Source organism: Nicotiana attenuata, chromosome 5, assembly GCF_001879085.1.
Source record: "Nicotiana attenuata strain UT chromosome 5, NIATTr2, whole genome shotgun sequence".
Lineage (NCBI taxonomy): Eukaryota > Viridiplantae > Streptophyta > Magnoliopsida > Solanales > Solanaceae > Nicotiana > Nicotiana attenuata.
The window spans coordinates 29,220,488-29,236,672 of NC_031993.1; positions in this window are offsets into that span (position 1 = coordinate 29,220,488).

Here is a 16,185-nt window from a genome sequence, read left to right on the forward strand (position 1 = left end):
ATTTGACTTACCTAGCAGGTTGGGTTAGGTATCATCACGACTAGGTTCAGTGTATACGGTAGAAATCGGAGAGCTCGATTTTGAAGACTCAACGGAACCCTGGGACTCGAGTTCGGATAGCACGAAGTAAAGACCAGAGCTGACTGGAAAATTCGTACCTCGAGAGAATCGAGGACCCGCCATCATCTTCCTCGAGGGCGGTACAATTTCGATGACTCTCAAGAAAGAGCGGGAATTTCTCAAGGACACATGGGTCAGAGTATGAAGTAAGGGATAATATTTATACGAAATAGTAAAGGTCCGTACTAGGTTGTTATACAGCTGTACCAATAGAATTCTTTGCCATAATTGGAAATGTACCATATTAGGATTTCCCCTTCCATATAAAGGGGACCCCCAATCTTTGTAAAGGACACATGATTCACTGCAATAGAATATTCTACTCTGCTTTTCTCGTTTACTGTGCTCCAAAATAGTTCTTCAGCTTTATTGGCTTTACTTTATTGTTCATACTTAATTGGCTCTTAGCCCACCTCGAGGTCCCCGAGATAACTAAGCTCGAGGTCCCCATTGCTCTAACAACCTTGGTTTGCTTCGTCAATTCTTCCTACTTTAACTTAATATAACCTGTATATTCACTACTATTAGAATAAATCACATATCTTTAAAACCACAAATCATCTTTAATTGTTACTCACATTTTTCGAGGTAAACAGTTTGGCGCCCACCGTGAGGCTAAAGATAATAGTGATTATTTTAGTTCTAATTTTCTGATAACACACGATATTCTTCACACTTTTTCTTGTCAAAGTTTCTTTGATTTCAGGCTAAGATATGTCTAGCTCAGCAAAAGCACCCGTGCATGGAAACGACAATCTTAGATCTCATGGAGAAAACAATGCCACAACTGCAGAGACTGGTGTGCCACCGCTAAACCCTGGGGTAGCACCAGCGCGAAACCCCTTCGATGTTGGTTCACACATTGCCGTGAACATCGATTTGGATACTGATGTCAAAGGAAGTGTACGCGGAGGGGATCAACCTGACGCTCAAAGGACTCAGGCTCAATGAGAAAGAGAAGTTAGTCTACAAGTGATTTTTGAGATGTTGCAAGCGCAACAAGTTGCTAGCGCTCAGTTGTAAAGTCAGCAAAAGACTCCGCGTGGCTGGGCCAGAAACCGCTCATCGTGTTGAGCCAACCCCGGAAAGATCAAGCAATGACGGCTCAGGAACTGACCCCACCATCATGAAAATGCTCGAGGAAATCACGAAGAGGATCGAGTCAGGAGAAAAAAGGATTGAGGACAACAACAAAAAGGTAGAAACATACAACTCGAGGGTCGACCAAATACCGGGAGAATCTTCGATTTTGAAAGGACTGGACTCGAAGAAGTTCGTGCAAAAACCCTTCCCCCAAAGTGCGGCTCCGAAGCCCACCCCGAAGAAGTTTCAGATGCCAGAAATCCCAAAATAGAACGGGAACTGATCCCAATGAGCACATCACCACGTATACTTGTGGCATCAAAGGAAATGATTTGGAAGACGATGAGATTGAGTCCGTTTTGCTAAAAAAGTTTGGGGAAACTCTGTCTAAGGGTGCCATGATTTGGTACCATAACATACCCCCAAACTCTATTGATTCATTTGCCATGTGGCAGACTCATTTGTAAAGCACATGTTGGTGCCATAAAAGTTGCAACAAGGAAGTCCGATGTATTCAAGATAAAGCAAAGGGAGAACGAGATGCTGAGGGAGTTTGTATCCCGCTTCCAGTCAAAACGAATGGAGTTACCACCAATCTCTGACGACTGGGCCGTACAAGCCTTCACACAGGGGCTAAATGAACGAAGTTCGATGGCTTCGAATCATCTGAAGCAGAACTTGATCGAGTATCTCGCCGTGACTTGGGCGGATGTGCATTACAGGTACCAATCAAAAATTAGAGTCGAGGACGATCAGTTGGGAGCCCCCTCGGGCTCAGTTTACCCAAGCAGGTTACTGGTAAATGAGCCAGGAAACACATACAGGGAGTCAAGGTCGAACAACGAAAGATATCAGCCATACTTTGAAGATCGAAGGAACATTCCAAGGCGTAACATACCTCAAAATGATCGAAAAGCAGATCGAGGTCAAAGTTCCCGGTGACTCACGAGCAAAACAGGGTCTGATAGGTACTCGGATCAGCAGAAGCACCCCGACTATCGGAGTATAACTTCAACATCGTTGCCTCGGGTATCGTCTCAGCCATTGGCAAAATTAGAGATACTAGATGGCCCAAGCCTATACAGACGGATCCTTATTAGAGGAACCCCAACTTGATGTGCAAGTATCATGGTACTCATGGGCATAAGACCGAGGATTGCAGGCAACTCAGAGAAGAGGTAGCTCGGTTGTTCAACGAGGGGCATCTTCGTGAATTTCTCAGCGACCGGGCCAAGAACCATTTCAAGGAAAGAGATGCAAACGGGAAGAAGGAACCTGAAGAACCTCAACATGTTATTCACATGATCATCGGTGGATTCGACATCCCACAGGGACCCATATTCAAACGTACCAAAGTATCCATCTCCGGGGAGAAGCGGACTCGGGATTACATGCCCGAGGACACCCTCATATTCAGCGAGGAAGACATCGAGGCCTTATCTCAGCCTCACAACGATGCACTGGTAATTTCTATCATTTTAAATAAAGTTCAAGTTAACGTGTTCTCGTGGATCCAGGTAGTTCGACAAATATAATCAGGTCGAGGGTCGTGGAGCAGCTCGTGTTGCTCGATCAAATCATACCAACACCTAGAGTCTTCAATGGCTTCAACATGGCAAGTGAAGCGACAAAGGGAGAAATCATCCTCCCAGTTAGTGTGGCCGGAACCATACAAGATACCAAATTTTATGTCATCGAAGGTGACATGAGGTACAATGCTTTGCTTGGAAGGCCGTGGATCCATAGCATGAGGGCAGTGCCGTCGACCCTTCATCAAATGATGAAATTACCAACAAAAGATGGCGTGAAAACAGTGTATGGAGAGCAACATGCAGCTAAAGAGATGTTTGCAGTACATGACTTAGCGCCGACATCGATACCATCCACATCGGAAAAATCAAAGAACGGAACGGTGACCAAATAGCAATCACAGCCCTTACCCTCGGTTGAACCCGAGGGACAGGCGATCGATGAACAGGTGGTCGTGGACTACCAAACAATTGGAATGTATCATTACTCAAACGCTATTACTGCTGAGGTATGATCTTCTCCCTTTTTCCATTTGTATTTAAAACTAACTCCTTGCAAATGTCCATTTGGAAACTCTGAGACACCTTTCAGCTCGAAGACCTTGGGTTTTAAAGCACGCGTTGCACTCTTTTTCCCTTCGATTGGGTTTTATCCCAAATGGGTTTTACCGGCAAGGTTTTTAACAAGGCAACATCCGTATGCTACCCAAGGGATAACCAACAAGTATTCAAGGCTTCTTTTTCAGCCTCGAACACTGGGGGGCACCACCCTCGGAGGACGCATTCTCGAAGAAATCAATTCATGCCAAGGAAGGTCTCGATAAAGGAATGTTGTAATGGTCCAAATGGTCAAATGAACCGTGTCCATGTAGAATAGTCGAGCCCCAGCGGCAAAACATGTTCACATGTATCGATTATTTACAGAAGCATCCTTATTATATCAAAACACTTCGTGCTTCAAAGAAGTCTACTATTTTTGCATTTAACAGCTCAAGGGCCAAAACTCCGAATGCACTCGAATACTCTGGGACTATCATCAATCGACACATACGGCCGTATAAAAAACTACGGTCATATAGAAGGCTACGGCCATATAAATGACTACGGTCATACAAAAGGCTAGGCTAAAATAATGCGGCTCGGAGATGTCCGACTTTTGCTATAAAACTAAAAGGCCTTCTTATACTTTGAAAAAAATCGGTTAAGTCAGGCTACCCTCGGCAAAACCAAATTATAAGGGGCTTCGATATAATCACCCCTCGAGTAATACGAAGGCTTTGATAACATCAGCCTTCGAAAAAACCTCAAGAGGTATTCGATTAACGTTGCATACCAAATTACAAACGAGGTTCCAATCAATCGAACCTTCGAAAAAACCAAATGGGTACACAAAAAACGCGTGTTAAGGCATACAAAATTTTCACTAAGACTTTTAGCCGAAAAGAGGGAAAAATTATGGCCATTTTGGAGGCCGAATCGCCCCAATTTAAAGATCCTAAGGGCCAATATAAAAGAACCTAAGGGCTAACTTTATTTCGGGTTCGAGCAAGTACTCACTCGACCACCAAGCCCAAGGGCTACCCGTGTTCGAGAAAACTCTCACTCGGGGGCTATCCACGAAGCCTGGGGGCTAACTTTAGTCCGAGTTCGAGCAAGTACTCACTCGACCGCTAAGCCCAAAGGGCTACCCGAACTCGAGAAAATTTTCACTCGAGGACTATCCACGAAGTCTAAGGCATAACTTTATGTCAGATTCGAGACGTTGCTCTTGACCCAAGAATTCCTACTCACATCAATTTAAGCTTAGTTCGAGGGCTAACGAAGGCCTCAAGGAATATTACTTTAGTCGGTTAGAAACCTAAAGGCCGTCATGAACCAAACCAGAACTCGAACCGGTCATTTAAATTATGAAATCGGATTATCAACAAATATGAACAAGATTCAGTGCAACCCAAAGACGAGACAAGTTAAAATCCTTTTATATTCCCAAGAGATAGTTACAAAGTATATTTACAACGCCCACGAAGTGTCCTTACACGGGAATAAGGAAGCAAAAACAAAGCCAAGAACCAAATCTACTTTTAGGGCCACATCCTCGAGAGCGGCGCCTTCGGGAACCTCCTCCGAGACAGCAATAGATGAAGAAAAGGCTATAGCCTATTGAGAAGCAAAAGCTTTTAACAGGCGGAGAAAATTCTGTCCTAGTGAAAAACTTGGCAATTATGGGTCTTGTCAGCACAACTATCCTAAAGCCACTCCCTGAGGCGTTATACCGGTGTGGGATGCAAAAGTTAGTAGATGATAGTTCCACCTCACCCCATGGAAAGCACAAGGAATGAAGTGCCACACCAGGGTTAATGATAAGAGAGATGAGCGGTAGGGAAAAGGTCGCATATCTCCTGGTACGGGAAGGGTTTTGCGCTCCTTTTTCGTTGCTTCGACTCGAAGCTTCTAAAAGAAAAGCTTGGCGTAACTGCTAAAGTTGTTGCCATGTGACCAGGAGTTTGCAGGTTTAGAATCATGGAAGCAGATGATTAGATGAAAAATTAGAAAGGGGAAAGAACCAGAGTAAAAATGGTGATGAACACAATCTTTGTTCAAACCAGATAGCCTTGTATTTATAGATAGGCGGTGAAAGGCGGTGATAATTTCGGCAGCGCAAGTGGCCAACTAGCACTGATACGCGTTTGATATTCTGGGGAAAAGCATTGACATGACATTTCCGGTCACTTCAAGCGCCTACGTCACGGGTATGACATCATCCTAAAAGACTAGGGTATATCGAGGTCCAAATTTTTTTTTATCCAAGAAGCACGAGGCCGAAGGAAGTCAAGAAAATAGGGGTCAAGACCTCGTTCTCATTCAACTCGGACCCAAGAGTCGTGTCATTACGAGCTCGATCTAAGCTCAAAAATTATCTAAGACCTCAAGAGGCACCGTATTAATCAGTAAAGAACCTAAGGGTTCAATGCGTTCTAAATTCGAACCAACACTCAGGCTAAAAATTTGGGTTGTACAAGCAAATTTTCCTTTAAATAAAGAAAAATGAGATTCGTAGCAAACCAAGGTCAAAACAAATGTTCCTTTATATTACCAAAATACGCTTACAAAACTCCCCCATGGAGCCCTTACATAAAATAAAGAAATTAAAGAGGACCTAGTCTGTTGTCGGGGTTGCTCGCTCGGAGGCAGCATTCGCCGGAATTACATCTCCGGTGGTCTGACCTTCGGCAGCCTGATCTTCGGGGGGCCCTTCCTCCTCGGAGACTTCTTCTTCGTCCTCCCCACTCTCGGAGCCGCTGACAGAATCCTCACCAGTAGAGAGCAGTGTAGCTGCCTCTTTTTCCAAAGCCTTCACTTTCCCAATTTCTGCAAAAAGGTCAAAGCCTTTGGCATGCACTTCTTCGAGAGTATGCCTTCGAGATTTCAGTCGAGCGTGATTGACAGCGTAGGACAGCTTAAGCTCAGCTGCGGCAGATATCTCCCTAGCCCGAGCATTGGCAGTTGCAGCATCAGTTTGGTATGAAGACACGAATGCATCAGCTTCAGACTTAACCTTAGATAACTCAATGGCTGTCTCATTGTGAAGCTCCTTAAATTTACGGCCCTCCTCCTTTGCATTCCGAAGCTGACTCTTGGCCGAGGCCAGCTGTTCGCGAAGACTGTCTTTTTCTGAGGCCAAGCGATCCATATTTTGCTTCCACCCGAGGGTTATGGCCTATTTGGTCTTAAGCTCATCCCGGAGCTGCTCCACCAGGTCAGCCTTTTCCTAGAACTGCAAAGGTGGAACATTAGATGCCAAAACTAATAAGTACAAAATACGCCCACAAAGGCTACATTACCTTTTCAACAAGTTCAGCCCGCTCCTGGGAAGCCTTCACAGAACTTGCTCGAAGATCATTGAGTTCCACATCTCTTTGGCGTAAAGAACCTTGAGTTCATCCATCTCTGACATAAGCTTCCTGAGCTCGTCTTCACATCGGGCGAGCTCAGCTCGAGACATGGAAAAATTCTGATCGAAGAGCATCGCAAACTAAGGAAGGAGGTCAGAAAAGTAAGAATCAAACTCTGAATGAAATTGTTAAATCGAAGTTTACCTGCTTTCGAAGTTTCTCAGCCTCTTTGAGGATGAACGAGGCATCAAGATCGGGGCCCTCTTTGATTTCAGCAAGGTATTCGTCGAAGATATCATTCTCCCCGTGGGATGTTCCTACATCAGAAGTCTTCATACCGTGGGTATCCCGTATTTGCCCCTCAGAAAATGACGGGCCTGGCGGGGAGTCATCTACATCAATCACCCCGAGTGGCTCTATCGGGGCCTTCTCTCGCCTTCGAGGAACCTCAATGCCAGGTTCGCTGATTTCATCGACCAAGTGCCCTTCAGGGTGGGACGCTTCCTTGCCACTAGTAGGTTTGAGAACCTTGCTCGAATTCCCCCCGGGAATTTCCTCAGCTTGAGGATGAGCCGCTTCAGTGACCTCCGGCTCAGCAGCCTTTGAAGGTTCGGCGTCTCCTCCTCTTCGAGTTGCTAACGGGTGAACATCTTCGTCCTCAACCTCTTCGTCCTCATCACGAAGGCGTACAACAGCTTCTGGAGTCAAGGCCACCGTACTAGCCCTAGGTTTTCGAAGCTTGGCCTTTTTCAACTTCGGAGACTCCGTCGGCGACCCTTTCCTTCTTTTCTTGTCCTTGGCAGGTGTTTTGGTCTCTCCCTCGCCAGGTGGGGGCGGTCTCATCGAAACAACATCTCCGAGGCCTACATAAGCATAAAGATAAGTGTATTGCTGAGGAATATTTCACTAAGGGGTTTGAGTATGTAAATAACAAGGACCCACCGTGGTTTTTGGCTTCCCATCGGACTTTGACCAAATTGCACCAAACGCACTCGACATATGTAAAAGTTGAAGCTAGTTGTCGAACCCAGCCTGGGAGTTCCGCAACCGCGCCTGGATACCAATCAACGGCTGCATCATCAAAAGGGAATTAGTTCAAATGAAAAGGAAAAAGCCTAAGTAATGAAACATGCTTGATAGGTCTGTACTTACGCTTCGTATTCCATTCCTCGAGGAACGACATCTTTTCAGTGGGAATTTGATCGGAGGTCCTAACTTGAACGAAGTGGCTCATACACCCTCGGTCTTTATCCTCATCGATGCTAGCAAAGAAGGACTTCGGAGATCGACGTTGCAACTTTATCAAACCGCCTCGATAGAGATGAGGGATGTATAATCTTATCAGATGGTCGAGGATAAATGGCATCCCCTCGACTTTGCTCGAAAAGTACCTAATTAGGTAAACGATCCGCCAGAAGGAAGGATAAATTTGGCCAAGTGTCACTTGGTATTGTTGGCAGAAGTCGAGGATCACTGGGTCTGGAAAGGGCATAGAGGGATCTACGGGACCTAAGGTAAATGGGTATGTGTATACACTTAGGTACCCCCTTTGTGAGTGGTAATGTCCTCGTTAGGTGAAGGGATCTTCACATGCATTTCGTCTCCACAATAGCAATCTGACTTCACTTGTTTGAGATCAGTAATTAAGCTAATGTACCGAGACATAGGTTCACATCGTCCTGGAACCGCAGCAGGCATGTCGACCTTGAAATCAGAAGACGTATCGCAAAGCCCGGGGATACACTCCTTAATGCTAGGAGGTACCACTATTTTGCTCCTCGATGGGCGAGAAGACGAACATGCTTTCTCTTTTTGAGGAACTGTCTTAGAAGTTTTTGCCATTTTTGTTACGAAAATTCAGAACAAGGAGAAGGAACAGGTTAAGAAACAGGCACAAGGGAAAGATAAGTGCAGAAAGGAATTGATGGTATTGTAAAAGTAAAAGTCTGAAGAATGAAGGATTGAAGTATTTATAGAGGCTGTCTAAGTGGGTTGGAGAAGCCAAGCGGGCTACCAATAGCCGTCTTACATTAAAGGTTTTTCGAAAGCTGTGTAGGCATAACTTTTACACGACTTTTCAGTTGCACGGGCCGCTGGTCTCACCAGATTGATGTCATGATTGGGACATCGAAGGGGTTAGAATCAGATCGTTTCTTATCATTTCATTCTAAGAAACACGGGGACTATCTGTATACGGTCGAAATCGGAGAGCTCAATTTTGAAGAATCAACGGAACCCCAAGACTCGAGTTCGGGTAGCACGAAGTAAAGACCAGAGCTGATTGGAAAACGGGTACCTCGAGAGAATCGAGGACCCGGTGTCATCTTCCTCGAGGGCGGTACAATTATGATGACACTCAAGAAAGAGCGGGAATTTCTCAAGGACACGTGGGTCATAGTATGACGTAAGGGATAAGATTTGTACGAAATAGTACAGGTCCGTACTAGGTTGTTATACAGCTGTACCAATAGAATTCTTTGCCATAATTGGAAATGTACCATATTAGGGTTTTTCCCTTCTATATAAAGGGGACCCCCAATCTTTGTAAAGGACACATGATTCACTGCAATAGAATATTCTACTCTGTTTTACTCGTTTACTGTGCTCCAAAATAGTTCTCCAGCTTTATTGTCTTTACTTTATTGTTCATACTTTATTGGCTCTTAGCCCACCTCGAGGTCCCCGAGATAACTGAGCTCGAGGTCCCCATTTCTCTAACAACCTTGGTTTGCTTCGTTAATTCTTCCTACTTTAACTTAATATAGCTTGTATATTCACTAGTATTAGAATAAATCACATATCTTTAAAACTACAAATCATCTTTAATTGTTTCTTACATTTTTCGAGGTAAACATTCACGACCAGGTAGATTTTGGTTTGTGGCATGCAGCTGCAAGGTTATTTCCTTAACTATCTTCTTGTAATCTTGGGTTTTCTTATTGAACCTAGGGTTGTTTTTTTACACCCAAATATGATACACAGTGGCTGGAAAGAGGAATCCTAAGATAGCTTTTATTGGCCTGTTGTTGCTCACCTGAGTTCATAACCATGTATCCTCATCATCCTATATTCAGATCTGTCTTTGAAAACCCAGGCACCGTAGTAGGGCCTTCTATATGTGTTGTGAGTAGGGGCAATAAAAAAATAGGTGTGCATGAGCTTCTTCTACTGGCGCTGCACTCAGAACACACTATTTATCCATTAATATCCATATATACTCAATTTGTCTATTATTGAAAGCCTATGCTAAACAACTAGCCATAGAATGAACTAGTGTTTAGGAACTAAGCCAGGTAGCAATGTCAGGTTTTTCCAAGGAACCTTTTGGTATTAGGGTAACAAAGCTCTGTAAGCTTTATTAATGTTGAACTCTCCATATTTGGTGAGATTCTGCAGCACAGTAGTTCCATAGGAACAGTCATGGCTGGTATAGTGAAGCTTTGTACCCATTCCCTTGCATCAAATACTTTCCTTACAAGCCAACTGGCCTGTTTAGGACTAGCCAAGGTTATCGAGTCCCTATCCTTTATGTAATAGTTGTGGACCCATAAACACCTACAGTTTGTCCTTCTTCATTGAAACTGCCCACAAGAGCTTGAATATAACAGCTTTATTCCACGGAAAGAAGTTGAGAATGTTTAAACCCCATGTGGATTTAGGTTGACATATTTTCTCCCATGATAACAGTTCTCCCCTTGAGTCTCCATTGCTACCAGTCTAAAGGAAGCTCTTGCAGATGCTTGTAACCATAGACAATATCTTCATTGGTAGTAGAAATAATTGTGCCCGGTAGGTTTGCGGTGTTAGTAATCTGTATTTGTAAAATAATTCTGGAGAAAATAAAATAACATAAATAGAAATATAAATGAAATAAAAAAACCAATTCGATCCCACTGAATTCACAGTGTTTCCTTAAGGAATTTAATCCCCTCCTAGTACCCAAGGTTATGGATTATTTCCTCCCAGGATAGAACGAATTTCACACTGGTGTAATGGTACTTCAAACCCCAGTGTTTCAGCGAACACAAAGTTCGGTAGCAAATCACACTTACTGTTGCTTTCTTTGAAGTTAAAATATGCAGAAGAAAAGAGAAGAACTCAGAAAATTCGTATGGAAAATCTGAGAGAATGGACTTGTATTTATAGCAAAAGTTGGGCTGAAATCTAAAGAGGTGCAACTCTTCAGAATGGCAGTTTTTGCAAAATGGCCAAAGAATAAATGCCATAACATAAATGGCTATTGACTCAACAATAAAGAGGGAAAATTGAAGGGTAGTTAATTTTCTGTTACAAAAACAGAAAACTGAAAATTGGATAACTGAATTGGATTTAATATTAATATCTGTTTTAATATTAATATTTTGTTATTAAACCAAATATTTAATAATATTTATGTCAATATTTACTATTAACAAATAAATTTGGTCCAAAAATTAATCAATTGATCATTTGACCAAATCCAAATCCAAATCCGAATTCGAATCTGAAGCCGAAGCCGAGCCGAGCCGAGCCGAGCGAGCAAGCGACGACGACGACGGCGCGAGGCTTGCCTTCTTTTCAACTCTTTATGAGCTAGAAGAAGATCAATTGCTTATATACTCATCAAAAACCTTTTCCTCTTCCCATATGGGACAATCAAGGAGGGAAACTCAAATATTACTCAAACATTTCTTTTTTTCCCTCCATTTTCCATTCACCCTATCTTAAGCATTAATAGCTTAAAAACCCAACAATCCCCCACATGAATGGGGAATGGCTATATCACGGAAGTATGCATAAAAAACTGTGTGATTCGCAAGCGAGGATTAGTTGCGTCTGGATAAGTAGGTTTCCCTTTGAACTTTCCGTAGTGAACTTATGTCGGATATACTCGATCAATTGGTAGATTTGATATCTTTGAACCGTCGAACTTTGGTGTATACCTAGACAACCATAAGTCACACAACCAACCCTTAACCGTCTTTGGTTGTCATTGTTGTGTTCGTTTCAGCCATGAACATCGCCTGGTTTCATAAGTGCGTAGAGAACTGGCCTTACAAAGTTCTCCTTGAAGCGGCTAACACTTCACACTTACATAGGTGATTCCTAAACGTGTCATCCCGTAGATAAACTATTTGATATACCCCGTATCAACAGAAATTATTAAAAAGCCTTAATGTTTTATCCTTGGTACTGAACATTGCCTCATCACGAGAATAGACCAAAAGTTTAGTTGACAATGCTGAACCGTCATTAATGACTTTTTTGATATCCTTGAACCTAGATCTTGGGATCTCCAGACTTCTAGGTAGAGTTACCGCCACTATGACTTGTTCTCGGCCATAGTCCCATTCCCCTTGATGATTTCTCAACTACCTCTCTAGTTAGGCCTTTTGTAAGTGGATCTGACACATTATCACTTGACTTTACATAGTCAATCGTGATAATTCCTCTAGAGAGTAATTGCCTAACGGTTTTATGTCTTCGTCGTATATGACGAGATTTACGTTATACATAATGCTCCCAGCCCTTCCAATTGCCGCTTGACTATCACAATGTATGCATATTGGTGCCAACGGTTTGGGCCAAAATGGAATGTCTTCCAAGAAATTTCGGATCCATTCAGCTTCTTCACCGACTTTATCTAAGGTTATGAACTCAGCCTCCATTGTAGAGCGGGCAATACAAGTTTGTTTGGACGACTTCCAAGATACCGCTCCTCCACCAATAGTGAATACATATCCACTTGTGGACTTCGAATCAACTGAACTGGTGATCCAATTTGTATCACAGTATCCCTCAATCACCGCAGGATATTTACTATAGTGCAAAGCAAAGCCCTGGGTATGTTCTAAATATCCCAAAACTTGTTTCACTGCCATCCAATGAGATTGACCTGGATTGCTCGTGTATCGACTCAATTTACTTATAGCACAAGCTATATCTGGTCGTGTACAATTCATGATGTACATTAAGCATCCCAACACATGAGCATAATCCAATTGTGATATGCTTTGGCCTTTGTTCTTTGCTAATGCAGGATTCACGTCAATTGGAGTCTTTGCAACTTTAAAGCCCAAGTGCTTGAATTTTTCAAGTACTGTCTTAATATAATGAGATTGTGACAATGACAGACCTTGAGAAGCCTTATGGATCTTAATTCCTAGAATTAAATCAGCAACTCCCAAGTCTTTCATATCAAACTTTCCAGTTAGCATCCACTTAGTCGCATTTATGTTGGCAATGTCATTACTCATTATCAGCATATCATCCACATATAAGCAAACAATGACTACGTGATTAGGAACATTTTAATGTACACATATTTATCACATTTATCACATTCATTTATTTTAAAATCATTTGACAACATTGTTTGGTCAAATTTTGCATGTCATTGTTTGGGTGCTTGTTTTAGTCCGTAAAGGGACTTAAAAAGTCTACATACCTTCTTTTCTTTACCTGGAACCACAAACACTTTAGTTTGTTTCATGTAAATTTCTTCCTCCAACTCTCCATTTAAGAAGGTTGTCTTAACATCCATTTGATGAATTTCAAGACCATAAACTATAGCTAACGCTACTAACGTTCATATGAACGTAATTCTTGTAACTGGAAAGTATGTATCAAAATAGTCAAGACCTTCTCTTTGTCTATACCCTTTGACCACAAGTCTTGCCTTATATTTGTCAATAGTGCCATCATCTTTCATTTTTCTCTTAAAGATCCATTTAGAACCCAACGATTTATTTCCAGGAGGAAGATCAACCAATTCCCATATATGGTTGTTCAATATGGATTCTATTTTACTACTGATTGCCTCTTTCCAAAATAATGATTCCGAAGAAGACATAGCTTTTTTAAATGTTTGAGGCTCATTCTCCAATAAGAAAGTCACAAAATCTGGTCCAAATGAAGTAGACGTTCTTTGACGTTTACTACGTCTTGGATCCTCCTGATTAAATGTATTTTCTTTTGCGAGGTCGTTCAGATCCTTCACCAATCGACTCGCATTCCTTTTTATACGAATATATATTTTCAAAGAACTCAGCATTATCTGAGTCTATAACCGTATTATTATGAATGTCAGGATTTTCTGATTTATGAACTAGAAATTGATATGCTTTACTATTTCTCTCATATCCTATGAAAACAAAATCAACGGTTTTCGGTCCTATTTTTACCCTTTTGGGTTTAGGAACTTGCACTTTTGCCAAACACCCCCACACTTTAAAATAATTCAAGTTGGGCTTCCTTCCTTTCCATTTTTCATAAGGAATGGATCGTGTTTTGCTATGGGGTACTCGATTTAGCATACGGTTAGCCGTAAGAACGGCTTCCCCCCACAAGTTCTGTGGCAAACCAGAACTTATCAATAGTGCGTTCATCATCTCCTTTAATGAATGATTCTTTCTTTCTACAATCCCATTGGATTGGGGCGTGTAAGGGGCCGTTGTTTGATGAATAATTCCATATTCTAAACATATTTGTTCAAAAGGAGATTCATATTCACCACCCCTATCACTTCTTATCATTTTAATTTTCTTGTTAAGTTGCGTTTCAACTTCATTTTTGTATTGCTTGAATGCGTCTATTGCTTCATCTTTACTATTAAGTAAGTAAATATAGCAATATCGTGTACTATCGTCAATAACAGTTATGAAATACTTCTTTCCACCCCGAGATGGTATTGACTTCATATTGCAAATATCTGTGTGAATTAAGTCTAAAGGATCTGAACTCCTTTCAACTGACTTATAAGGATGTTTAACATACTTAGATTCTACACATATTTGACATTTTGACTTATCGCATTCAAACTTAGGCAATACTTCCAAGTTAACCATTTTTCGCAAGGTTTTATAATTGACATGACCCAAACGTATATGCCATAATTCATTTGACTCAAGTAAGTAAGACGAAGCTGAAATTTTATTATTATTTTCACAACCATTACATTCAGCTTGAAAAGGCCCTCGGTAAGGTAACCTTTTCCTACAAATATCTCGTTCTTACTTATTACAACCTTATCGGATACAAATACACATTTAAAACCATTCTTAACAAAAAGTCCAGCAGAGACTAAATTCATCCTAATCTCGGGAACATGAAGGATGTTGTTCAAAGTCACCACTTTGCGGGAAGTCATTTTGAGAAATATCTTCCTACATCCTTCAATCTTGGCCTTTGCAGCATTTCCCATAGAAAGCGTCTCATCGGGTCCAATAGGAACATAAGTAGCAAAAGCTTCTCTAACAGCACAAACATGGCGAGTGGCTCCAGAATCAATCCACCACTCTTTAGGATTGCCCACCAAGTTGCATTCGGAAAGCATGGCACACAAGTCATCAACATCATCATGCTTTTCAACCATATTTGATTGACCCTTCTTCTTGTCTTTCTTCGGAGCACGACACTCCGTAGATTTGTGTCCGGCTTTTTCACAGTTGTAGCAATTTCCACTGAACCGCTTCTTGCTTGGGTTGTATTTCGGTCTAGAAGCCTTCTTCCTCTTTTTGTTCTCTTCAACAATATGTGTTCCCATTATTTTTGAGTTTCCACGGCCTCTCTTGTTAGCAGCTTTATTGTCCTCTTCGATTCTCAACTGAACAATGAGATCTTCAAGGGACATCTCCTTGCGTTTGTGTTTCAAATAATTTTTGAAGTCCTTCCACAACGGAGGCAACTTCTCAATCATTGCTGCTACTTGGAATGCTTCATTGATGACAAGATCTTCAATGAAAATTCTGTTAGTAAGCATAATAAAATTAATACTACCAACACTAATACTAATTCTACTTATACCTTCAGCAAGGAGATCGTGAATAATCACTTGCAATTCCTTGACTTGGGTAATAACAGACTTGCTATCTACCATTTTATAGTCCAAAAACTTTGCAGCAATGAACTTCTTCAACCCGACATCTTCAGTTTTGTATTTCTTTTCAAGCGCAATCCACAGTTCTTTTGACATTTTCACGCCACTGTAGACATTATACAAAGCATCCTCTATCCCGCACAAAAAATCTGAATGCTTCCACGCCTCAATCATGAGAAAGCGTTCAGTCTCTGGAGTTTCATCGGACAGCACAGGAACATCTTCCTTGATGAACGTCTGGAGACTTAGAGTAGTCAAGTAGAAGAACATCTTTTGCTGCCAGCGCTTGAAATCAATCCCGGAAAATTTTCCTGGTTTCTCCGCCGGTGCCAATGCTGCCGGTGTTGTTCGGCTCGTTAAGGCACTGCAGTTACCGTCGGAACAGCTTGGTTACCGTTGTCATTCGTCATTTCTCTAAAAGAATGACACAAACGTTAAAATCACGTAGATTTTTATCCCAAATAGAGTACAAAACCACAAAGGTTTTACTCTCCAGAAATAGTGAGTATAACACAAATACAGAAAATATATTAAATTCCTTAAGCTTGTTAGTAATCTGTATTTGTAAAATAATTCTGGAGAAAATAAAATAACATAAACAGAAATGTAAATGAAAAAAAACCAATTCGAGCCCACTGAATTCACAGTGTTTCCTTAAGGAATATAATCCCCTCCTAGTACCCAAGGTTATGGATTATTTCCT